The sequence below is a fragment of the Acinonyx jubatus genome, chromosome D1, assembly GCF_027475565.1.
Source record: "Acinonyx jubatus isolate Ajub_Pintada_27869175 chromosome D1, VMU_Ajub_asm_v1.0, whole genome shotgun sequence".
Lineage (NCBI taxonomy): Eukaryota > Metazoa > Chordata > Mammalia > Carnivora > Felidae > Acinonyx > Acinonyx jubatus.
Window position 1 is genome coordinate 71874373 of NC_069390.1, and position 26315 is coordinate 71900687.

Below are 26315 nucleotides of genomic sequence, written 5' to 3' on the forward strand. Positions count from 1 at the left end.
ACCCAATAAGGATAGGGTATGTAAAAAAAAAACAATAAAATGATGATTAGGTATATGTAATTTATAGATACAGAAAACTGAATCTAAATGGCCAAATAAAGTAAAAATTTTTTTTTCCAGTTCCTATTTAAAGATATTTAAAATCAAGGGGGAGGCATAAAAACTTTTTTTTTTTTTTTTTTTTTTTGCTTACAGTGAAATTCTACCCAAGGACATACTTAGATGTAAGGTCTCTTACATGTACTCAGAAAACATAATTTGTAATCTTTCTTACCACAAGGAACATTTCCATTTGCACTTGAGCAGTTAATTTAAAAAGGTGAACCCATGCCCCAAAGTCTAACTCGTGAGAAAATAAGCACTGTATTGTTTCCTGGCTCCATTACTGTAGTTTGAGTCAGGTTTGACACAGTTCTAATAAAGAGAGAATTCGGCACATATGTCATCATCATTGTTTATTGTGACTAGTTTAATAAAATTAAATCACAAGCAGATTCCAAGTCTATATTGCATTGGGTTAAAATCTTGAGCTTTGGAGTTGGGCACATCTAGATTTAAATACAATGTTGGTATTTCATTAACTATGATCTTGGGTAGGTTGGCTAACCTCACCATAGAATGGAAATAATATCCTATATCAAGGTTGTGATAAAAATTAAATGAGCTAATTTATATAAAAAGCTTAGCAGAGAGCTTGGTATTTTATAAATCCAGACAAAATTGTGACTATTATTCTTCTTTTCATCAGTTCAGGAGTTCACTAAATTCATTGTTTTCTAGTCCTAGATCACTGTATCTCCTTAGGTAGTACAGAAGGGGGCAGGGAAGTAGGGAACAGGTAGAGGAGAGGAACAAAGGATCTTGGACACTATTTTGAAAAATAAAGTGAATAAAATTATTCCCCAGCAAATGAGAAATGAAGTGATAAAAAAAAGTTATAATCATGCTTAATTTAAGAACCTCTAATTACAAAAGTAGAACACTTTATGAAGTCACAGAATGCTTTAAAACATGATTCATACTCTCCAGACTGAATACAGGATATGAATGCTAATCTTTCTAAAACATATGAGGTCCTACTTGGCCATTTTTTTGGTCATGAAATAACGTTTTGATGGACTCTGGCAACATCTGACTCTCGGACCCTCTTTCATCTATGCTGTCATTATTGATCAATCTCCCATCTAATTAACAAGTCTTGTTTTAACCATCTGACAAGTCAATAACTTCAATCACATTAAGATAAAATCTTATGGATATTGGATCCATTGTGCACCTTCAATAAGCAAATGTATCTATTTGACCTTATCAATAATAAGTTGAATTAACTGTCTAAATCTCAGAAAGCAACATTCTTATCTTTATTTCCAAGTTGTCTTAGGTGAAACACCTCATGTCCACATCCACACATTCCTAAAATCCCAAAATCTCAAAGCATTTGAGAGTGAAACACATGCACACACACACACACACACACACACACACACACACAGTTTCCAATTTTATATTTATTCCAAGTGTATGAAGGCTAACCAACAGCTTATGCTGTTCTTTATAGAGTATAGATAGTGTGGAATATACACGGATTCCTTTTTGCCCCTGAATCACTGAAGTATACTTGCCATATCTCTGTGTATATTACTTTTGTGAGTAACATAAAATAATGGACTGAATAGTTTTAACCCAGACCTCTAGTTAGCACTCAATAGAATCATTTGGTTACATGTTTCTACCACTTGACCCTCAATCAGCTGAGGATAGTGACCAAATCTTATGTAAATATCTGTACCTCTAGCTTAAAACAGTGACGAATAAATAAATTACTGCTAATGAAACATTATAAATGGGCATTTTTCATGAAAGAAAACATATTATATTGCAAATTCTATCTTTTTTTAACCTTTAAGTAATGTGTACTATTTTATAACTCTGTCCAAAGGAATATTTTTTTTCAACATTTCACATTCCTCTTTCCTCACTTCTCACTCCAACACTGCCTTTGCACAGGTGAAGAAGAAATTAGAAACTGGGCCGTTAAAAATGCAGTGGTGTTTCCAGAAGCTATTGGAGGAGGGTGCGTTTGAGTCTGAAGCTTTATCCACCATCTAAGTTTATTCCTTATCATGGAGCAAGTAGACATTACTTCATGATCCTTCCCCAAGCTAAAACAAACAAACAAACAAACAAAACCTCACTGGCAGCCGTGCATCATTTGGCTGCTAATGATAACTTATTAATCAATTCTCTTTTCCTTGCAGAACAGCAAACAACATTTTAAGAGCAGCCTTTCAAAATCTTCAATGAGAAGATAATTCTTCAGTATAGGACATAGAGGTGCAGCACAGATCATTTCAGCCAAGTCATTCAGCATTCTTTACCTGTGACTGCATTAAAATAGGAGCAACGCCGCCATTTTATTTTGACACATATTCCTTTTCAAATAAATATACTTGTAAGAGGGAAGAGATGATAATGATATCTACCACACAAGACATTTTTAAAGATCAAGTGAAATCATAATGAAAAATGTGAAATGTAAAGTGTCAGAGAAATAGTAATTATCATCAGCAGTATTGTCATTGTTAGTACTGTGATTATGTATAGGTGAAATAATCTATTGTCTATATGATACAGTTTAAAAACATCTTGAAGCCACCACGATAAAACAAATTGTCCCAGTAGCCTCTGAATACTATTAATGTATGATTTACTTGTTAGAAATAAACAAATGAACACCATTTGGAAGGAGATGAATTTGTTATTCATTCACACACTAGTATGAATTAATCAAATCAGATCATTTTAATCTTAGCTACTAGTGGAAAACGACATATTGAAGTGTAAGAGGAAAGGAGGAGTCACAAGTTTTTGGCATGGGACACAGGAGAAGCACAAGCCTGGTTAGAATCCTATAGAGGGCACTATTCTGTTAATGTAATACAGGACAATTCTGTAGAAGTACAAGGTCGAGAGAGCTGTAGGAATGGGAGATAATACAAAACAAACAAACAAAACGTCAAAGTTAAGAAAAGTTGTTGTCCTTGTAATGGTCTGACTGGCCATCTGTCAACAAAGCAACTAAGCCAGGGAGTAAAAGCTAGCAGTAGTTTGGCAAGGAAGAACATACTTATATTTAGCTTGACCAGATAAGGGAGGTTACCACTCTGATCTCAAGTTGCTACTACCACTACCATAAGCTCTGATGCAGTATATGTGTAATCAAGGTTATTTCCTGGTAATACTGGATAAGTAAAAGTTAGAGGAAAATAATGGGAAAGCTATTGCAAACAAAAGAGAAATGTGTTCTTTTAGCCAACAATACAGCCTTATGTGTCAACTGTGTAAAGAGGAAGTCACAAGAAGAGATCGCCAGTATGTTTTTTCACATAAAATGAGGTGTTAGGATCACTTTCTGCCTTGGTTTTCAGACCACACCTTGAGTGTGATATGAGATTTTGGCACCACACCTGAAGAGACAACAACAAATAGCAATTCATTCATAGCAGAATATTTGTTATGGTGAACTAAAAAAAAAAACAGGGGAGGGGTGCCTGGGTGGCTCAGTTGGTTAAGTCTCTGACTTCGCTAGGTCATGATCTCACGGTTCATTAGTTCAAGCCCTGTGTCGGGCTCTTCAGACAGAGCAGAGCCTGCTTTTAGATCCTCTGTCCCCTTTTCTCTCTGTCCCTCCCCCCTGCTCTTGCTCTCTCCCATTCTCTCAAAATAAATAAACATTAAAAAAAGAAACACATGTTATATGAACCATAGTTGAAGGAGCTTATGTGTAAAGGAGGTTTATATATCAAGGAAAGGAAAGTCATAGAAAAGGGAGATAACACGGATGGCTGTGTACAAAAGACACATTCAATAAACAGACATGAAGGGCTATATCCACACCCAGCGCCCTGCTCATACAGCAGGGGTATTGCCCTGGGAACAGTGGGAAACTGTAAACACCCAAAGTTGTGGATCTGCCAAAGAAAAGCAAGGTTTAAGTACAATAATTGTAAACAAATCACATCAGGTCAATAAAAAGAAAGAACTCTCAGGCAAGACTTCTAGAACAGAGACCTTCTTCCCAACAACACAACCAGGATTACTTGATTAGTGAGAACAACAAAAACCCAAAAGACAACCACCTTTAAGTCTCTAGAAATTGTCCTAAGGGCATACAGAAAATGGACAAATGTATATTGGACAATATCTATAAAATTTTTCTAAGAATAGCAAGTCTGTAGCATTTTGGCTACTCTCCATTCATTTCACACCCTATAACCTAGTGTGACAGAAATTTCACTCTGGTCAAGTGTGCCAAAAATGGGCTCACTTGTCCCCCTGCTCCTAGTCTTGTGCTACAGTTTCTTGCTAGAGGAAACAGAATGCCAGTGTTTCTCACTCTCCTCACCCTTGCTACCAGCTCCCTGTTGCAGAAGCTCTATTCTTGGCAGAGTACAGCCCAGAAGTCTGGAACTCATTTTCCCCATAGAGCCTCCACCCATAAGGAGAAAGGTCTACCAGTAGTTAGAGAGGTCAGTCATACTGGGTCCATAAATGTATGCTTGCTTTCCATTTTTCTCTCTTTTTCCTAAAAAGACACAAAATTATAAAAAGTAATAATTTTAACTATGTATTGTCAGACTTTAAACACATATAGATGGCATATGTATACCAATAAGAGCATCAAAAGTGGGAAGAGTGAATAGAACTATGTAAAAATAATGTCTTTATATCTCACAGAAATTAATTTGGGATAAATTTGAAATTGATTCTTATAAGCAAAAATGTATACTGTATGCTGTAGAGCAACCACTACAAAAACACCAGAAAGCTTTGGAAATCATTTAGAAAGTAAAATGTCACATAAGAAAATATTCATTTAATGCAAAAGGAAGCAGAAGAGGTCCATAAAGGAAGAAAAAAGTGAAAATATAGAGAAATCAAAGCATAAAATGTCAGGTGTCAATGCAGCAATATTAATGATAACATCGAATGTGAATGGATTAAACAATCAAAGGGAGTGATTATCAGATTGGGTTAAAAAATAGGCTCCAACAATATGATTTTTACAAGAGACACATTTTGGATTTAAAGGTACAGATAGGTTCAAAGTAAAGGATGTTTGGGGCACATTGGTGGCTCAGTCAGTTAAGCCACCAACTCTTGGTTTCAGCTCAGGTCATGATCTCATGGTTGTGAGATCAAGCCCCATGTGAGGCTCTGCACAGACAGCATGGAGCCTACTTGGGTTTCTCTCTTTCCCTCTCTCTCTGGCACCCCCCACCATTCTCAAAATAAATAAATAAACTTGAGAAAAAAAAAAGTAAAGGATGTTTAAAGATATACCACACAAGCAGCATCATAAGAGACTTGGCATGCCTGTACTAATGTCTGACAAAATAGACATCAAAATTTAAATGAAACAAAATGTTCCTACAGATAAAGTAGGACATTTTATTATGAAAAAAGAATCAATCAGAAAATATAATAGTTATCAATACATACACACTTAACAACAGAACTCCAAAGTACATGAAATAAAAAGCTGATAGAATTGAAGGGAAAAAATGGACAAATCAACCATACGAGTTGGAGACTTTCATGTCCTCCACTCCCAGTAATAGATGGAGCCTCTAAATAGAAGGGAAATACAAAAATAGAAGTTTTAACAAACACTATAAGCCAATGAGACCTAAAAGAAACCCATAGAATCTTCCATCCATCAAGGGAAGAATACTTATTTTTCACCAGCACATTTGTAACACTGTCCAGGGTAGACTAAATTCCATACTAGCCCATACAACAAGCCTCTATAAATTAAAAGTTATTGAACTCATACAAACTTTGTTTGCTCACTACAATGGGATGAAATTAGAAACCATTAACAGAAGGAAATTTTAGAAATTAAAAAATACATGGAAAAAAACCACTAAACTTCTAAATAACCAATAGATTCAAGAAGAACTCACAAATGTATTAGAAAATGCTTTGAGATGAATAATACTATTAAATACTGTTGTCAGAGGTCTTTAGAAAGAAATGTATGGCTACAAATTCTATAATAATAAATCTCAGATAAATAATTAGGTAAAAAAATAATATACATTAGAATGGAAATAAAATAAAAAACAAAAAAAAATAGAAAAATTAATGAAACAAAAAGGTGTTTTTTAAAAAAGGGTAACACTTTTACCCTTATATCTGGAACAAGAACAAGATAGGTTTATCAAACTGGAAGTTCTAGCCTGAGAAGGCAAGAAAAAAAATTAAGGTATCAAGATTAGAAAAGATGAAGTAAAATTATCTATATTTGCAAATGAAATGAGCTTGGCTGTTGCAAGTTTTAAGAAATCCATTGGGTTAAAAAAAAAGAAACTTCTATTACTAACAAACAAGTTCAGGCACTTTTCAGAATTCCTCACAATGAGGAATCTGACACTAAAATTAAGAATTTTATTGACTCAATGGCTCAAAAAACCAGAATACTTAGGAATAAGTTTAACAAAAGAAATGTAAGACTTTTCCACTGAAAATTTAAAACTATTATTAAAATAAATTAAAGAAGACCTAAATAAATGTAATCACATTATTATGTTCATGGATCAGAACACTTAAAAATTTTAAGATGGCAATATTCCTTAAGTTGGTATACAGTTTTAACACTATTCCTATCAAAATCCTAGCTGGCTTTTATTTTGGTGAAAATTAATAATTTAATACAGAAATTGTAGCAAACTTTAGAAAACTTCAGAAAAGCCAAAATAATCTCAAAAATGAAAACAAAATTGGACTCAGAATTCCAATTTTTAATTTTTTTTATGTTGATTTCTTTTTGAGAGACAGAAAAACAGAATGTAAGCGGGGAGGGGCAGAGAGATGGAAACACAGCATCTGAAGTAAGGTCCAGACCCTGAGCTGTCAGCACAGAGCCCAACACAGGGCTCAAACTCAAGAGTCCTGAGATCATGACCTCAGCCAAAGTTGGATGCTCAATGGATTGGGCCACTCAGGTTCCCCTCTAATTTTTAAAACTTACTGCAATCTACATTAACCCAAACCATGTAGTACTACATAAAAATATGTCTATAGACTAAAGGATTGAATTTAAAATACAAAAATAAACTCATATTATGGTCGATTGATTTTCTACAAGGGCACTGAAAAATTTAATGAGAAAATAATAGTCTTTTCAAGAAATTTTGCTGGGAAAACTGGATATTGACATGTAATACCCATATAAAAATGTAACTTTATTATTATTTTTTAATTTTTTAAGGTTTATTTATTTTTGAGACAGAGACCGGGCAAGCGGGGGAGGGGAAGAGAGAGGAGACACAGAATCCCAAGCAGGCTCCAGGCTCTGAGCTGTCAGCACAGAGCCCAACACGGGGCCTGAATCCACGAACTGTGAGATCATGACCTAAGCCGAAGTTGGACACTTAACCTACTGAGCCACCCAGGTGCCCCTACAAAATGTAACTTTAAAAAGGACCATTGACCTAAATATAGGAGATAAAAAAAATAAAACTCTTATAAAAAACATAGATGTAAATATTCATAACCTCAAATTAGGCAAAGTCTGCATAAAACTGTTATCAAAAGTAGAAATGGCACAAGAAAAGAAAAATGGAGAAATAGGACTTCATAAAAATTAAAAACTTTTTCTGAAAATGATACTATCAAGAAACTTAAAAGTCAACCAACAGAGCAGGAAAAAAATATTTTCATGTCACATAGTGGATAAGGGACCTGTGTCTAGAAAAAGCAAAAATTCTTACAAAGAAAAAAAAATCAGCATGATTAGTATTCGGTAAAAGCATATTTCATACCTCCTAGGATCACTAAAAAAAAAAAAGACAGACAATAACATGTTGGCAAAGATGAGGAGAAACTGAAATTCTTACACATGGTTGGCAAAATACAAAATGGTACAGCCCCCTTGAAAAACTATTTGACCATTTCTCAAAATGTTAAACAGAGTGACCATATGATCCAATTCCACTCCTAGGTATGTACCCAACATAAATGTAAATATATGTCCACACAGAAATGTGTACATGAATATCTATACCAGCATTATTCTTGATAGGCAAAAGTTGGAACAGTCCAAATGTCCATCAACTGATCAATGGATAAAATATGGGACAATCATGGAATAGAACATTATTCAGCAAGAAAAAGGGATGAAGTACTAGTACCTTCTACAACTACATATATCATGAAAATATTATGATAAGTGGAAGCAGCCAGTTACAAAAGATCATATATTATACAATGACATTTACAAATCATGTCCAGGATAAGCAAATCTGTATACAGAAAGTAGATTATTGCTTGTCTTGAGCTCAGAGGGAAGAGGAATGGTGACTGCTAATGAGTACTGGGTTTGTTTTTGAAGAGATGAAATGTTTTAAAAATAGAATGTGACAGAAGTCGCACAACTCTGTGTCCGTACTAAAAACCATTGAGTTGTACACTTTAAATAGGTGCGTTGAATGATGTGTGAATTGTATCTCAATAAAGGTGCTTTAAAAAAAGAGTCATGGAGTGTCTGGGTGGCACATCGGTTAAACGTCCTACTCTTGATTTTGGCTCAGGTCATGGTTGTGAGATCGGGTGCCACATCAGACTCTGTATTAGTCATGGAGCCTACTTAAGATTCTCTCCTTCTCTCCCTCTGCCCCTCCCCTGTGCATACACACACGAACACACACACTCTTTCTCTATCTCAAAAAAAAAAAAAAAGAGTCACAATGAATTAGATAATAATTGATTAAGCAAAAAATCTAAAATAAGTACACATGATTACACTTGAATGAAAAAAATACCAAATAAAGTGAGTGCACACATTGAGGCTATTTTTACTGACCTACATTAATCAGAATGGAATCTCCCTTAACTGACCCCTGTTCTTAGAGTATTATGAATTATACTTACTCCTCTTAGAGAGGCTATATTTCTTTATTTTTTCTTCAATCATTTAAAGTAATCACTAAATCAAAAATTGCTAAAAAAAAAAAGTCTGTTTAACTCAGCAATTAGAAAGCCATAGTCAGGCACAATTGTCTATTTCATGCACACATTTCTATTATTGGATATCTAGTTGTAATACTGTCTTATCTCATAAAATTAAGACACAAGAACATAGTCTTCCTAAGATTTCTTAACTAGGGAAACACTAATTTAAATTAAAATATTGTTCTCTTCCAACCACTTTAAGTGTATGAAGTTGTTCAAAAGCAGGTGAGTAAGGCAGGTATTTACCATAAAAAATAATTTTTCCATACTCTGACAGGTGAAGTGCAATGCACTGTTTTGAACTCCATGCATACTTTATCTATTGGTAAAACTGATCGAGGGGCACCTGGGTCGCTCAGTTGGTTAAGTTCGGACTTCAGCTCAGGTCATGATCTCACCATGGGGAGTTTGAGCCCCAAGTCCAGCTCTGTGCTGACAGCTCAGAGCCTAGAGCCTGCTTCAGATTCTGTGTCTCCCTCTCTCTCTCTGCCTCTCCCTTACTCACACACTGTGTGTGTGTCTCTCTCTCAAAAATAAACATTAAAACAAACCTGATCTAATCACTGCAGAACAGTGGATCACTTAAGGAAGATGTATTTTCTTTTTCAATACCATCTAAATGCTATTTAATATTTCCTATATAAAACAATGTTCTGAAAATTCATTTTTAATTTTTATTTCAGGAAAACTGTTTTCTATTCCTTTTTTTTTAATGTTTATTTTTGAGAGACAGAGACAGAGCCTGAACAGGGTAAGGAGAAGAAAGAGAGAGAGAGAGAGAGAATGAATTTGAAGTAGGCTCCAAGCTCCAAGCTGTCAGCACAGAGCCCAGTGCAGGGCTGGAACCCACAAACTGTGAGATCATGACCTGAGTCGAAGTTGGAAGCTTAAACCACTGAGCCACACAGGCACCCACTGCATTCTATTCCTATTAACTTGTATGCATCCTCTAATTTGATAATTAGAACGATGTTTTAAGTGATTTCTAATATACCTTGGAAGAAGGCATCTAATAAATTATAAATCAGTAAACAATTTAACCTTTGTTTGATCACTTTCACGTTTGTTGTGACTTGACAAAATTAAAGTATTTCCTTGAGAAATTCAACATTTTTTCCCCACATTTTTGATCTAGCTTCTAAACTCCTGGAAGAACTACACACTTTCAATTTCTGTTTATCCTTGAGCCTATCATTGTGTCAGCTACATAAATGTATCTAATTTTTAATTAAAAAAAACTCTTAATAGAGGGAATTACCCACAATAGGATGTGCTGCTTTGTGGTAGTGACTTCCTCCTAAGGATGGATTGATCAGCACTTTGCAAGTATGTCAGAAGTAGGGAGTCATTCACTTAAGGGGAGTTCAGCCTACATTAAATCCATGGTCCTTTCCAACCTTATGATCTTGTGGACATGGGTATATTGCACATTTACTTAGAGATTTTTTATATATTTTTATAATTTTTAATTTTTTTCCAATATTCTTCCCAGAGAAAATGTACACCATTCCTTTAATCAGTGTCAAATGAATGTACATTAAAATGGCACTGCTTTTATTTTTTTATTTTTATTTTTAAATGGCACTGCTTTTATAAAGAGCACTATCTCATGAATAAATAAGAGTTCATCAAATCTTTAATACAAAGTTTTAAACATAGTAGAGAGAGAGATTTGGGAAGACTGAGTTTCCTTAATGTAGTTTTAATAGCTGTGTTTACAACCATGCAATGTCTAAATCTAAATGTAACGTGTAATTAATTTCATGAAAAGTATGTTTATTTTTCATTGAAATAATTTGTACTCTCTGTAATTTTGCCAAGAAACTCTACATGAATATACTTAAACATGTCAGAGGTGAGTAGCTACACATTATATATTCGTGAGTATTGCATTCCTGTGTGGCAACACTAGTATTGTACATAATGAGCCCCTTAGCCCAGAAAGATACATACATTATAATGACTTCTCAAAAAGTTAATGCAGGGGCGCCTGGGTGGCTTAGGCGGTTGAGCGTCTGACTTCGGCTCAGGTCATGATCTCGTGTTTCAGGAGCTCAAGCCCCATGTCAGGTTCTATGCTGACAGCTCAGAGCCTGGAGCCTGCTTTGGATTCTGTGTCTCCCTCTCTCTCTGCCCCTTCTCTGCTCATGCTCTGTCTCTCTCTCTCTCTCAAAAATAAATAAACATTAAAAAAAAGTTATAAAAAAGTTAATGCAGAAAATTTTGTGTCAATCAGTACTGGGGGACAGGGGACAGATTATTTTCATAGAATCTTCACTAAGAAAGTAAGTTCCTTTTCATTAATTTTGAATAATAAATGCACTCACTATGTTTGAATTGAAAATAAAGCTCATCATTTAAAATGAATACTATATGCTTGTGGAGTCATGTTATCATTCACAAAGGGATGTCAAACATATTACCTTATTTTAAATTCATGACAACTCTGAAACTGGTTGGACAACTACTATTATAGCCATTTTAGAGATTGGAATGCTGTGGCTTAGAGAGTTATGTTTTCCTCAAAGCCACACTGTTAATTCTTAACAAAGCTAGTACATGAAAACCAGATTTTCTGGATCATCTAGCATGGTGTCTGGTAAAGGGTAGGTCTTTAATGAGTATATGTTGAATGTATATTCAAGACTAAAAATTTAGCCTGAAGTTAGAGGGCTCTGTCCACCTCACATCCCACTGTGTTACAATGTCCACGGATGCTTTTCAGTGGTATCCTTGGAAAGACTTCATTCAGAAGAGCTGATAACTTCAAGCTTTCCTATTCAGATAACTAAGGTTTCTGACTATAAATTCAAACGAGTGGAAATTTTAAATATATTTGCTGCTCTTTAAACTTGCAGGTCATCTTTGTTGAGTGAAGATGGGGAGGCTCTTGCAACACTAACTTTTTGATATCTCATTAAAAACATGAGACACCAATAATCACATTTTGCTAAGTTGTATCACTTTATCTTCTTCTGTCTATAACATAGACATTATGAGAAAGTCAGGGAAAGGTCAACAGATGTCACTGTGAAACAGTAAGAGAAAAAATGATTACCACTTCTCAGTGCTTGTTAGTGCAAACCACAATGGCTCACTTTGATGTTTTTCGGGAAAAGGTCATTCGGGTCAGCCATGTGCTGGCATATTAACTTAATTTCTGCCAAATGAGAGAGTCCATACAGAAGCCATGATTTATGTGAGGGTAGATACAAATCAAAATCTCTTTGCTAAAGAGATGCTGGAATGCACTTTTGATATGTGCGGCATGAGGTGGAGAGCGTGGAGGGCGACTGACCCCAAAGCCATAAGACCCTTCTCTCAGTGCCAAGCTGAGCTGCCTCAGAAAGGTCTGTTGAAGTGACAGTCACCCCAGGCCCTTTGCTCAGGGACATGATGATTATCTGAGCTAGCCCTGATCCCTGCTCTGCATTTTTGTCTTTGGAGTTCTTCCTGACCCGAATCTTGCCATAAATTTTTGTTTCCCAGTGTTGATGTCATTTCAGGGCCAGAACAAGACTTAAGGCACTGTTTGACTCACAGATTCCAAGACTGGTGGAGATGACAAGGAAGTGGTTACATCAGCTAGTAGGTTTCTGAAACAGTCAGAAGAAGACACAAATCAAGAGACAAGGAGAGGTTGTCGTGCCAGGGAATTAAAGGTCTGAAGCTGAGAATCAGTACCCGTCCTCGCATCTAAGTCCTCTCTGAAGCTATTGGCTCCTTTCTTGTGCTCCACCAGTGTCCTGTCTTTAATTCTCTGTTAAGAGTGCCTGATAGGGATAAAGAGGGTTAAGTTCTAGAGTCAGGCACACTTGGGTTTCAGTCCAGCTCTACCACTAACCTTGAGACTTTGGGCAAGTATTTACATCCTCTAGTCCTCATTTTCTGCCTCAGTAAATTAGAAAGAAATAGCACTTCATTCACGAATTGTTGAATGAATTAATATACTTCATATGAACTGTTTATCAAGCAGATAAATATGCCAATTGTATACATTTACATAATGATATACCATATGGGAAACGTGTCATACAGAGTAAGTCCACACTATACAATAGTCTTTATTTTTATTATTATTGTAGAAACTGGAAAACTGTTCACAAAACCAATTTCCTTCTCCCCCAGGGCACAGAGCTAGAGTATTTCCCTTTTGTGGTAGGCTGAATAGTGACCCAGAAAGATGTCCACATCCTAATTCCCAAAACCTGTGAATATCTTACTTAACAAGGTAAAGGGCACTTTGCAGAGGTGATTAAGGCAAGCATCTCAAGCTGGAGAGATTATTTTGGAAGACTCACTTGGCCCTAATATACTCACAAGGGCCCTTATAAAAGAGAGGCAGGGGACTAAAAATCAGTAGTAGAAGATACGGCCATGGAAGCAAGATGTCAGAGTGATATAAGAAAGGGGCCACAAGCCCAGGAACACAAGTGACTATCAGAAACTAAAAAAAAAAGCTTAGGACATTTTCTTCCCTCAGAGTCTTGATTCTGCCCAGTGAAACTGATTTCAGACTCTGACTTCCAAAACTGTAAGAGAATAAATTTGCATTCTGCTAAGACACTACATTTTTGGTAATCTGTTACACAGGCAATAGGAAACTGACATATCTAGCTAGCTTACAGACAGATATGGCCACGTGAGCAAGACCTGATCAGGCAACGTGGATGAAATCAATGTAGCTACAGAGATCTAGCCCATCGAAAGGGCACACAATTCTTCACCCTCTTTCATTCTCCATCCACCAGGGGGGAGCCAAGAATTTAGAGGTGGAGTCTACCTTCTAGATGGTACAGCAGCAACATGAAAGGAAGCTTAGTCCCTAAATCAACCTGTAAAAGACCATCTACTAATATCTCAGTTTACTGAAATGATTTTTTTTTTGCATATCTTTACAATGAGACAAAACATATCAAGGGAAGAGGATGTGTCTTATTCATGTATCCTTAGTGGCTACCATTGTGCTTGGTGCACAGGAAGCATATACTAAGCAGATATATTTCATCAAAATCAACAATATTGATTTAAGGTGAATTGAGGAGGTCAGAAATGGAAGACAGTAAAGGCAGACTGGGAAGCTGAGGGCAGGGTAGGTACAAGTTTTCAAGATACAGGTTGAAAATAATGTCAGGGTCAGAGAGGAACTCATGATGGAAATGGACCAGTGGCTCATTTAAGTTTCAGTCATCCATTGCACACCAGTGACCATAGTAAGTGAGATCAGAGGGAAACCTTATGAATTTGGGACTTCTTTTCGAAGTTAGTAAAGGGAATTTCTAGTTTGAAAATACCTGCATTATCGATCTCTTGATCAGAAACCACTTGGCCTTGCCTAATTTATTCATTTTTTTCACACATGCTGTTTCAGTGTTAGAATAAATAAGACTGTGATGTATTTTCTGCCCAGGTTCACATGGGAAAGCAATATAAAAAGGTTCACACTGGAATGAAAATGTATTTTCTTTTTATAAAATCAAATAAAATCAAGCAACCATCAAGCTCAAAAAATGTTGTGGCCCCAAATAGGGTCTGTGATTCATAAAGAACATTTGCTTTTCCTATTTTCAATCTACCTAAGTTCTGCATTATTTGAAGACCAATCCAAAAAATTTTTGAAAACTAAATGCCTCTCTGATCTGGAACAAAGTTTTGCTTTTATCAGACAGTTCCCAGGCCTTATAATAGGCAAGATCATTGTCATTGCAGTCCCAAGATATAGTTTCTTTGTCAGTGATGCATAAAAGGATTTTCCTCCTTCAAATGATAATTAAATTAAAAGCAAAGTTGGGAAGGAGGCTTTGAACTGCTCTGGTGAGAAAGGTCACTGACTGATCAGCAATCTGTTAGCACAGCTGTGTGGGGAAGAGACTTTCCAGCCACAGCATCACAAGTGGGTTCTTCATATCAAGTGAGAAGGCGGTTGGTTTTGCTTCCTCTAAACACTTTGTCAGTGACACTCAGGAGCCGGCAAACATACAGGCATTTGGAGAGCTTTGTAGAGACTTAGGTGAAACCCCAGATTAAATTGTCAAGAAAAGCCACAAGAGGAAAATGCCATAAAGTTCACTGTTAGGACATAAACTGTGGTAATAGAGCTGATTTATGTCCTTTCGGTTAAAATGTAATGTATCACTTTGCTCATCTCCTTGATCTTTGTATCAGAGGGGTGGGAGTCCACATGCAGTGTTTATGCTTAATAAGGATTACTCCTATAAGTTGCAGATAGTCAAGTTATTCAGTGATCTGATGTCTTCCAATCTAAAACAGACATCCAAGTGGCAATGACCAAGAGATTTTGTCATTGCTTATAGAAAAAGAAAATATATGCACCGTAGGTAGTAAGAAATGGGATGCTGGTAACAGTTGGTTTCGGACAGATAACAACCTAAGCTTAGCTGGAAGTTTTGCCTGGGTGCTTCTCATTCCTAGCTGGGGAGTTGGAAGAGAGATGATTTTGTTAAAGTTTCTTAACAGGATGAGAATTTGCCCATTAGGCAATTTCATATTCAAATATGTCTCCAATCATTTCCTTCAAATTTCAGTAGGAAAACAAATGGACTAAACAGTGCAGACTAGAAATGGATTTTTAAATAATTTTCAAATGAAATAATAAAAATTAATAAAGGCAAATGACTCATCAATGCCACTATAGAAAAAATATGAGGAGGATTTTGCCTATCATATTCACTACACATTGTAGAAGTTTGATGGCTAGTAAAAATAATAACAATATTAATATTCACTGAATGAAGCCCGCATGCCAATGACTGAATCCATTTATATTCCTTGAAAATGAAAAGGCTGTGGGTTTTGGATATGTTGGCAAATGGAAGGACTTTTGGGTGCTCTTCTGAGTACTTTACATGTAGTGTCTTATTTAAATCCTCAATGAAATCCTTAGAGGTAATTACTATTATTATCATAATTTTATATGATCTTTAAAAACAAAAGTATAAATTTCTAATTTAACAGAAAACAGCTGTCCATATGGTTTCCTAATCTTCACTCACAGATTTTCCTAACTTCAAATCTGGGGGAGACAGAAGGCTCCCCTCTTTTTTCCAGAGCTTCTTATGGCAAGAAGTACAGGACTTCTAATGGGAATTAAAAAGTTCATTATCACAAAAGGTAGATCTATTCCCCCATTTCTCAGAAAGTGGGTGGCTACTTACATTTTTTGTAACTAGAAGGAGGTTATTCCTAAGCGAAAATAAAACCTTGCTTAAAGCTTCTCTCGATTAAAAAAAATCTCATTATATCTGTTATTGATTGCTTATAAAAAGTGTTCCTGAAATATAGTTGTTTTTTTCCCCAAACACAACTGTAAAAGAAGAATCACATGAAATTATATATTTATTGATTTACTTTTATTAATAGAATAAGATCTTATGCAATTGGAATTTTGAAGAAAAAACCAAAAAAAAAAACCAGTTTACCCTATTCTTCCAGCAATGTATTTGGAGTAAGTACAATCCCAATACTGGGACCTGTCTTTCCTAGTTATTGGCAGCCTCTAGCATAACGGCTCAACAGTTTCACTTCTTCAACCCACATGCTCCACAAGAATAAATCAGAATCAAGGGCAAGACATGAGACTTCCTAAAGAGAAGAGGTCTGATCTGTCTGTACTGGATGAATTCCAGGATATATATTGGGCACAATCTTACTTCATGATAAAGATCACAGGGCACAAGGCTATTGCCTCCTTACCTTTGAGTTACTCCAGAAGTCAAAGTCACCCATCTTTTTTTTTCCTTTCTTTTCTCCTTTATTTTGTTGGAGCAGTTTTAGGTTTACAACAAAACTGAGATAGAGGTGCAGAGAATCTTCCATATGCCCCTGTCCACACATGCACTGCCTCATTGCCTCCCCCATTATCAACATCACTTGCTAGAATTGTGCTTTTATTTTTTTTTTAATTTTGTTAATGTTAATTTATTTATTTTAAGAGAGAGATAGAGAGCAAGTGGGGGAGGGGCAGAGAGAGAGGGAGAGATAGGATCCCAAGCAGGTTCCACAATGTCAGCACAGAGCTCCACGTGGGGCTCAATCTTATGAACCACAAGATCATGACCTAAGCCGAATTCAAGAGTTGGACACTCAACCAACTGAGCCACCCAGGTGTCCCAGTACTTTTTATTTTTACCAAGAATGAAGATCTATTAACATATCATAATTTCCCAAAGTCCATAGTTTACCTTAGGTATTACTCTTGGCAATGTACATTCACAAAATGTACATTCACAAATTCCTACAGGTTTGGACAAATAATAATGACATGTATCCAGCACTGTAACATCATACATGGTATTTTCACTACCCTAAAAGCCTCTGTGCTCTGCCTGTTCATCTCTCAGGTTTGGCACCAAAATGCTAAGTAATAATAGCTTCACTTTACACACAGTCCCTGTTCTGTGCATATGTGATATTTTCTAAATCCTAAAATACCAACGATTTTAAGATACAGTTGTAATTCAAGAATAATTTTCAGGATAAACAAAATGGCACAGTAAATTCATACAGTAAATTTTGTTCATGGTGGTGGTTTGTCTGTTTTGTAAACTGATCAAACAATAATGGGATGTAACTAAGAGCCGTTACTCTCTCTGTCTCTGTCTCTGTCTCTCTATCTCTTTAAAATCAAGAGTAACTTGGTGCAGATGTTGATGTTTGAAGAGTCTCTTGATAGGGTCACTGGGTGCCTCAGTTGGTTGAGCATCCGACTTCGGCTCAGATCATGATCTCACAGCTCACTTGTGAGTTCGAGCCCCATGTCTCGAACCTGCTCCAGATTCTGTGTGTCTCTCTCTCTTACATACACATAAGGTTACTAGACACACAATCCAAAGGAAATGTTGGAGTGGAATTCTGTGCCTTCAGGAAGGCTATCCCCCCCCCCCCCCCCCCGCCTGAGGGTCCTTAGCTATCACCACAAGAGAGAGACACTGGAACCCTTAGTGCCTCATCTCCCATACTGCAGCCAGGGAGGTCTGCTGGAAAGGAGCTGTTGGTCCAAAGTCCTCTTCTGCAAAGATCAACGGAGAATGTATTAAAAGAGTGGTACAGAGGGGTGCCTGGGTGGCTCCGTCGGTTGAGTGTCTGGCTTTTTGGCTCAGGTCATGATCTCATGGTTTGGGGGTTCAAGCCCCGCTTTGGTCTCTGTGCGGATAGTGCGAAGCCCACTTGGGATTCTTTCCCTCCCTTTCTTTCTGCCCCTACCCCACTTGCTGTCTCTTTCAAAATAAATAAATTACTTAAAAAATAATTAATAAAAATAAAATAAATATACTTAAAAAAAGAGTGGCACAGACATGAAAAGGTCCTCGATTTTTCAGGGGGCAAGCCATGGCACCGATGTGACTGAGCAAGTAAGTGTGAACATACCAGTACCAAGAAAGGCTTCAAGTTATCTGTGGAAAAGTCTCCAGTGGTCTCTGCTGGACTGAACTTCAAAAGCAACACTGGCAACATGACCAAAAAATAGCCAAAACCTTCTAGAATATTCCAGTTATTATTCTCTGTCTTGGAACAATTTCTAGTGTGTGTTTGTCAATGAACAGGACTGTTGTTGGCCTGATTAAGTCCCAGAAATTCAGAGGGGATGGATGAGGTAAGGCAAGCCATAAAACCCTTCCCAATAACACTCCACAAATAAGGACATGGAGGTATCCGGGAAATGAACTGGAAAAGGAAATAAAGAATCTGACTTTGGAAATGTTTGCTGTCAGTAGTTACAACATTACTTTCAGAATGGCATCACTGTGTAAAAGTGAAAGGTACCTTAAATGATAATTATAGATCAAAATTTAAGTTAAAATTAATCTGAAGGTGTCTCTACCACTGTAAATAATACTGAAAAGGTCAAAATCAGATAACGACAGAACTAAAACCATACATCCATAGACAGCTTAGCCGCAGCCACTGTGAATCACACCCAAATCTCAGCCTGGTGATCATAGAATTTCTTTACATATCAAAAATAATAAATAATAAGCTATAAATAGTTCTAAGAATGTTACATCTTTAGTATATGTCCAAAAATCTTAATGGGCATATAAATCTAAAATATAATGAAATAAAGGCATTTCCCCTAATAATTTCACATGGGGTGCTGTGTCTGCACTAGGATTTGTATATTCAAAACCCCCATCTCTCCATTATATTATCTATATTCATTGCATTCTGTGTAATCTCAAAAAGTACTACTTACCCCTAAGGTCCATCTGTAATCATTCAGTTAGTTCAAATTTTAGTGTTAGCAATAATCACTTATTCAAAACATGATTATTTGCCTTCTATTTTCACTCTAATACTTAGAGCAATCCTTTAAGGAAGGAATTATCAACATCATTTCTAGAATATATGGAGTTAAGTCATTAATTTATTAATTTAATAAATATATAATGTTTGCCTGTTCTTTGCAGATACTTCTCTGAATACTGAAGATTCAACATGAAACAGAGTAAATAAAAATCCTTAGTCTCATAAATATATAAACATACAAAAGAGAAGTAGCAGATAGTGGTGGTCAAATAACAGAATCACCACCAGAGTTCTAGGACAGAGACCCAGGATGGGGAAAAGTTCCATTTTAAATGTAATGTTCAAAGGAGAGCTCTCTGAGCCCTTAACAGTACATTAAGGGAAGGGAAATAATACACAAAAACAACTATTTGGGGGAAGGAACAGACAAGAGCAAAGGTTCGAGATCGGGAGTGAATTTGGTGTGTTTAGGAGGCATCAAAAATTCTAGGCTCTTTGGAACAGAGCAGTCAAAGCAAAAACTAGAAAGAGATGAGGAAAGAAAAACAGGTTAGGCCAGATAATGTTAGCATCTTTCAGGCCATTGTTAAAAAGAGAGTTTTGGGGTGCCTGGGTGGCTCAGTCGGTTAAGTGTCTGACTTCGGCTCGGGTCATGATCTCACGGTTCCTGAGTTCGAGCTCCGCATCGAGCTCTGTGCTGACAGCTCAGAGCCTGGATGGAGTCTGCTTTGGATTCTATGTCTCCCTCTGTCTCTGCTCCTTCCCCACTCACGTTCTGTCTCTCAAAAATAAATGAACATTAAAAAAATCTTTAAAAAAAAAAAGAGATTTTTAATGTGAGCCAACAGAGGGTTTTCTGCTAAGGAATTATATGATCTAATTTTAATTTTGAAGTTCACTCTGGTGGTGGAATGTGATAACGGAGATAAACTGTGTGGAACGTAGCCTGTAAAGAGTAAACAAGTGAAAGCAGACAGACCAAGCAGGAGGCTGGGGCCCAAGTGAAACAAGACCGTGCTTTGACTAGAGTTTTTGGCTATGGAGCTAATGAGGAAAGTGGATGTTCAGAGGAAATTTTGAACACAGGTTTGCAAAACTGGGATAAGGAAGTCAATCATGAGTCTTAAACTGAGGACCTGAGTGAGTGTGTGATTTGTGGTAACATTTATTAAATGCCTGAGACATAGCTAAAAAGACGGGAGGAAGTAAGAATACTGATGATCAGAAAAGTAAATAACTTGTAAGGAACTACTGGAGTTTGAATCTGGACTCGGCCCAGTCTGGTTCCCAAGTTCTTTGGATTCATCGTACTATTGTAACTGCTGAAGGCACGAAAACTGCCCAGGTGCTTACTCCTCAAAGTAAGTGAAAACTCACTATCGAGCTTGGTCGATTTCCAGGCCTTTGGCAATTCCACTGCACTATGTCTTGCTCTTATGAGGGTTCTTGGGGAAAAGCAGAAGGGAGATGTGGAGCCTCCCAGATGATTGACAAGAGAATGCAGATTAGATAGAATTGCACTTAATTACTAGGAAGATATTGACACCAGTAAATAGGGTGTTATTTATAGCTTAGATTCTTAGGGAACCTGGGAAATACTGGGCAAAAATATTTTCAATTATCTGACTTTATTTGGATATACTCTCAAAACATACTATTATAACAAAACATAGTTTCTCATCCAGAAGCAGTAAGACAGGTATCAAAAAGAACAAACTAACGTAATCAAAGCAACAGCTTAAAAAAATGTGGTATCTACAACTGTGGCTTAGCTGTGTTCCATAGGCTCCTGCTTTAAGATGCTCATGCAAACATAGAAGAACTCCAAAGTGCAGTTAAACAGGAAACATTTTCCCCTGCTGATCGTAAGGGTGGTGCTGTTGACAGAACAGACCTAGGTCAGTTCAAAACCTCCTGAAATTTGTTCAGCATTCTTGGCACGAAGGCAAAACTGATGGAACAGAAGTTACCTACTGGTATGGCAGCCTTTATCCATTATCCATGAAAGGTGCCGTCAGATGCCCTGAGGCTTTAGAGAGGAGTAAAACCATATGTTCACCACTCGGAGGGTGACTGTACAAAGCCATAGCCCTTGAGCCATACTGATGATGTTAGTTGGATAAGATGATGGCACCATAAGGTCTTTCTTTGTGAATTTTAATAAGTTAAATGCTCAGAAACATAAGGTTAGGCACCCCCTAAGACTCCAGCCCCACTAATCTATTTGTTTCCCGGCATCACTGCAAAGTGCTGCCAGGTGGGAGTGAGTGCACTTCTTGAAGGCTAAGGTAACAGATGATTTTCATGGTCTTTACCCTGACATTTATTTGCTGGTAATAAGACAGTGTTTGGGCTAGGTGATGCTCCAGTTTCTCAGCAGATGGTAGGAATTTACAGAAGAATAAGCATGGCTTTTTCAGCAGCTGGGTTTTAAATAAAAGGCTGTGTCTGAACAGGATTTTGGATCTATGTATTGGTTAGTAATCTAACTTCTCTGTATTTCTGTTTTACCATAAGAAACACAGAATTAATAATGCCCACATTTTAGGATTATTACAAGGATTAAATAAAATAATGTAGATGATGCACAAAGCCCAGTGCTGAAAGTATAGTAACTACGGGGTAACTCTCCCTAGCCTATTGACTCTGTGACTATGTGGACTCCAACTTCTGTTTAAATCGGAAAGTAAATAGAAGCTGTGATGTATTTGTAAGCCACTGAAACTTTCACTGTGTATTTTAAACATTTTTTTCTCATCCCATCTTGTTAAACCACACAAACATGATTTAGATTGTCTACAAATACTAGTTATCGGATTTAGGGGACCTGGAAAAACACCTCAGCAGACTATTTGATCTGGCATGTAGCTAAATGTCTGGGACCCTGTCCTGACCGTCTGTCTAAGAGGCCGTGTCATAGCAACATAAAGGATTATAAATATCTGCTCCAGCTCCAGCTGCTGGTGGCCCAAAAGGAAAGGAGGCCCAGTGGAAAGCACTGGAAGGGCAGGCATGGTGGCAGACACAGTGGCAGATGGGTGATGGTGGAGGGATGCATGGGTATAGTTCACTGAAGTATTCATTGAAATAATCCAATGTTTGCTCATGCATGCATCACTTATTGATTCTTTGATATGTATTGGGCACTGTGAAGAATGCTCACCACGAAAGGCAGCACAGCTTAGTGTAAAGACTGTAGGCATCAGAGTCAGGCACCACAAGATAGACGTCCTAGCTCCATCATTGGGACTTTATTCACAGGAGTTACCTTGGTGTGTGAAGAGAAAGCTAAAAATTGAATTGGCTCCAACTCCATTAATTATGGATTGCTTATGCATAGCCAGACATATTTATGGGTAATTCATTCCTTGTTTTTCCCAGGCATTGAGATACTGTACTTCTAAAGATAGTAACAGTATCTCCTGCTTTGAGACTTTCTTACCTCTGGTGACAACAGCAGGGGAGGACTGAACTTTGTAAACTACACGCTGGGAAACAAAAGCCCACACCTAATCCTATCACTTGCAGTGCCTGTAAAAGTCTGAATGCTTAACACAGAAAATAGAGTTTCTCCTCATTTGACTCCCATTAACCTTTCAAGCATTTTCTACTACAACTCCTGATCCTGAATATAGCACCCCTAAGATGCAAAAATACACGCAAACACTGAGAGGTGTGGAGTAGGTAAGGAGTGAGTATCTGGTCCTTTTCCTTCCTTACAAGTGCCCTACCTGAGCATGGACCAGAACGACCAGTATAGCCTATTTTAGTTGTAGAGAACCAAACCAAACCAAAACAAAACAAAACCCCAAAACCAAAACCCAACTAACCAAGCAAAAAAATCACAGACCTATATTATATATTCACAGCAAAATCTTTGTGCCCTTTTACAGGTAGGAGTTTCCCACCTCAATCTACCCCAGTCCTTCCCTAATTGTGAAAATCCATACCCGTTTAGGAAGTGTAGGTGTCCAACTTCTTTCAATTCCTTTCAATCACTTGGCTAAGACCTGCTCATCCTCCAACTCAATGAGTAGCTTGAAAGGTCTCGGCACAATCACCCAACCTCCTCAGCTAAGTGGAACCGGCTCCTGAAAGAGCACTCCTTATAAATTGTCTTGTCCATATGTTTCTGGAGGACGTGCCATCTGGGATTAGAGTGCTCATATTTTATGAAGCAGGAAAGTAGAAATATGTTCACAATTTAACAGTCCCATTTGGTGGGAAAGTGGAATTAAATTTACAACAAATTTATATCATCTCAATATGTGAGCCCACTGTGCACCAGAAATCATTGTGGGAAAGAAGCTGAGATTCAAAGAAAAGAGGTGTAATTACATTGTCATGAACAGGCAAATGTGGTGGCAAATGCATCTTGTGTTTGTCTTTTTTGTCATAGCGAAAGAAGCAATGGCCATGTTACAGGGTTATTGGAGGGGCTCCTGGGAGGCTCAGTTGGTTAAGTGTCCAACTGTTGATTTCAACTCAGGTCATGATCTCACAGCTCGTGAGATCGAGCCCTGTGTTGTGTTCTGCCTTGACATCATGGAGCATGCTTGGGATTCATATTCTCTCTCTCTCTCTCTCTTCCTTCCTCCCCCCTGTATATACTGACATACATCATGGCCTCCAAAATAAATAAACATATAAAAAAATTTTTTTAACATTTTTTTGGAAAGTAAGTAATGCTAACTTCACCCAGCTTCACTAACTTAATAAGCACTTACTAAGATCCAAATCAATGCTAAATGATATAGAGCAAAAAATGACCATAACCCACTTTTTGCCCTCGGTGTGCTCATCAGGACCCCCTCCTCTAGTCTTCCTTGGCATATTTACATATCCTCATTGTGACACTTGCCACACTGTGCACACTGGCTATACTATTCCCTTCATGAAGTGTGTCCAAACTACAGACCTCAGCCCATTCTTGGATCATTAGATTAAATTCAGTGGGTTATGACAAGCATTATTTTGGTTGTTATTAACAGCAGAACAGATTAAAATGGAACAGAAAATATTAGAGTGCCTCACACATAAATGTATCATGGGAATATACATAGGTATCTACACAAAAACACATATGCATATGCTGGATTTCATGTAAATGGTATTTATTAGAGTGGATAAACTTAATTTATTAGAGTGTAGAAAACTTAAAAGCCATTTACCTATTTAACTAAAAGTGTTCAAAAGAAAGGTGTAAAATGCATTTCAAAAAATTGAAGGAGGGGCACCTGGGTGGCTCAGTTGGCTAAGTGTCCAACTCTTGATTTTACCTGAAGTCATGATCTCACAGTTGGGAGGTCGAACTCTGCAAAAGGCTCCTTGCTGGGCATGGAGCCTGATTAAGGTGCTTTTTCTCCCTTTTCCTCTGCCCCCTCCCCTGCTTACACTCTCTCTCTCTCTCTCTCTCAAAAAAAAAAAAAAAAAAAAAAAGAAGGGATGTGGGTCGAAGAAATAATAATCATAATGATAATAATAATAAATATTTATATAGCATTTAAGATATATTATCCATTAGACTGACTCTAGAATCCATATTTTTGTTTAAAGAAAGGGAGATATATTTCAGCTCCTCTGGGGGACAGATCTGCTGCATTTCCCCACTACCAGCTCCCGTTCTGTCTGCACATACTTCCATCACAGCACGCATGAGTGTTTATCCAGTTGATCAATTTACCTATGTGTCTTCTCATTAGACCCAGGGATCCTGGAGGGCAGGGAAATGTTATCCACTTTTGAATCCCCAGGATTCAGCTCAGAGACAGTTACCTGGTAGGCGCTCACTAAATGTATACTGACATACACAGATACTGTAAGAAGGATTTTGCCCTTCTGTCATGCCAAAAGTGACTCGAACAAACCATAAGATGATAGACTGATTTGTTGGAATAGAATGGAATGACTAAGCCAATAATGGAACTACTAACAGGTCAGGAGATGTAAGTATGAAATTCTTTATGAGAATATTACATGCTTTTTGAGGGTTAATGTAGACTTACTATAGGTTTCTGAAGCATGATTTTGAAGTGATACTCTATACTATGCCTAAGATGGGCTGTATTTATTGCCACTGCGTCTTTCATTAAGAGAGAAACTCAAAACCCAACCTGAAAAATGTTAAAGGAATGTAAAAGTGAAGGATTGAAGTGAAGATTAAGTGGAAAGAAGTGATCCACCTTTAAGTATTTCAGAGAGGGGACTGATGTGATGTCATCATAATGGACTGTCTAAGAAGTCTCATGTGTTTATGTCACTATAATAGATTCCTTACAGGTATCTCCAACAAGGAGCCATCTTCTCAGCAATGTGGTGACAGGTTTCTTGCGGTCAAAATGTCACTGGCTATTCTACGATCCCATGACTCTACAAAACTTACAACCAACTTGGGGAAATGAAATTAAATTCTGGAGACTGTGAGCTTTGAATCTGGTTGAAATCACCATGCACATCTTCGGCCAGGATCCCATTTGAGCTAAATTCAAGTTCTAAGACCAAGGCAGGTGAAAATCAGAAGATCTTGGAACACAGTTATGAGGGAAGTACAAGAAATCAGTTTCCAGGCATCCCTGGACATCTGGAGGGCTAAGCTTTATCAATAGCGAAAAACTTGCTGTGTGTTTTCAATTATGGATAATTAAATGTTTCTGTAAATTACATTGAAATGTGGAAGTGTCACATCACTGCTGTGTACCAACACGTACTGGGATTTTATAATCATAAACTGAGGGTGAGGACACGCAGGCATCATAGAAACATCTATTCATGTCCTATCTGCCAAGTGTCAGGCATCATGTATCACTTTGTATATGTTATTTTGTCCAAGTAAATACACATCTTACAGAGAGATTACAGAGAGATGAAGAAACTTGCCTAAGGTCACAAACATAGAAATCAGCATTCAGAACTGGAAGTCAGATCTCTCCAAATCCAAAGGATACCCATGCTTTTCCCAGTACCACACACTGCTCCTCAAAAACATCTATCAACAGAGTCCTGTATGCCAGAAACATTCCTATGCTATTTTATTA